The sequence below is a fragment of the Austrofundulus limnaeus genome, unplaced genomic scaffold, assembly GCF_001266775.1.
Source record: "Austrofundulus limnaeus strain Quisiro unplaced genomic scaffold, Austrofundulus_limnaeus-1.0 Scaffold10, whole genome shotgun sequence".
NCBI classification, from domain to species: Eukaryota; Metazoa; Chordata; class Actinopteri; order Cyprinodontiformes; family Rivulidae; genus Austrofundulus; species Austrofundulus limnaeus.
Genome location: NW_013952412.1, coordinates 4,108,405 through 4,109,513, shown reverse-complemented (window position 1 = coordinate 4,109,513; position 1,109 = coordinate 4,108,405).

Here is a 1,109-nt window from a genome sequence, read left to right as displayed (position 1 = left end):
GTGTGTGTGTGTGTGTGTGTGTGTGTGTGTGTGTGTGTGTGTGTGTGGAGGGGGGGGTGTCCATTCAAAAAGAAAAATGCTCGCAATGCAGCAACTCAGCTTTCTTGGTGTCCATGGCAACTGGGAAAGACAGAAGGCACTCTTCAACCATTTTCTTGTCTTCAAGTTTTTCTGTTAGCCTCCCTCCTCCAACAAAATGCCTCTTTTWGTAATATTATCCTCATCTTAGTTTGGTCTTTTTTATCAACTGTTTTCTGTTTCTTTAAAAAAAACTCTATAAAAATGAAACCGCTCACAGTTACCCCCCAGTTACCCCTCCAACTCATTTGCTTTGTACGGGGTGGAAGGTGTATGTGTGTGTGTAGGGGGGGGGGGGTCAAGCTGTTAACAAATCTAATACACTAGAGCAGTTCTCACAGAGGGACAATAACCAGATGTGAAGAATCTTGACATGTTTATCTTTTGACCCGACGGGTTGCTCTCATAATTAGCTGCTGCTCTTTGAGTGGTACACTCATAACTCACTTTGTTTTAATGAAACAAAAAATGTTCCAAGGTGTCTTAAGGGTGAAAGGGGAGAAGGAGGAGTCAACCTTAGACAAAAAAAAATTGAGTTTGTGTCATGTTATATTGTCGTCATAAACATAGCCAGAGTGTTGCTTTGACTCACTCATGCATGTTTGAGAAATCCTTGAATGTCAGCTACCTAAAAGCTTCCTCATACAAAGCGGTGCCTATTTACACAAAGCTCCTCCCTAAAGCTCAGTCCCACCCCACTGAACGCCTCTCCCCACTGCTAACACACCACCACCAGAGCAGTGGCAGAAGAAATATTTCTTTACAAACCACAATGATTTCATTGCAAAACATAGCTTCAAATTGATCTTAATTTTTAGTTTCTTCAGAAAAAGTAGCTTAACACTGACACATGAGAAGATGACTGGGAGTTATGTTACTAAACTGAAACATCTTGTAAGAGGCTTTGTTCTTGCTCTGGTTCTTCAGAAAACATATTTCCACGACTGACGTGGGGTCATTCGAGTAAGGTTAAACTGTATGAGCACACGCACACACACACACACACACACACACACACACACACACACACA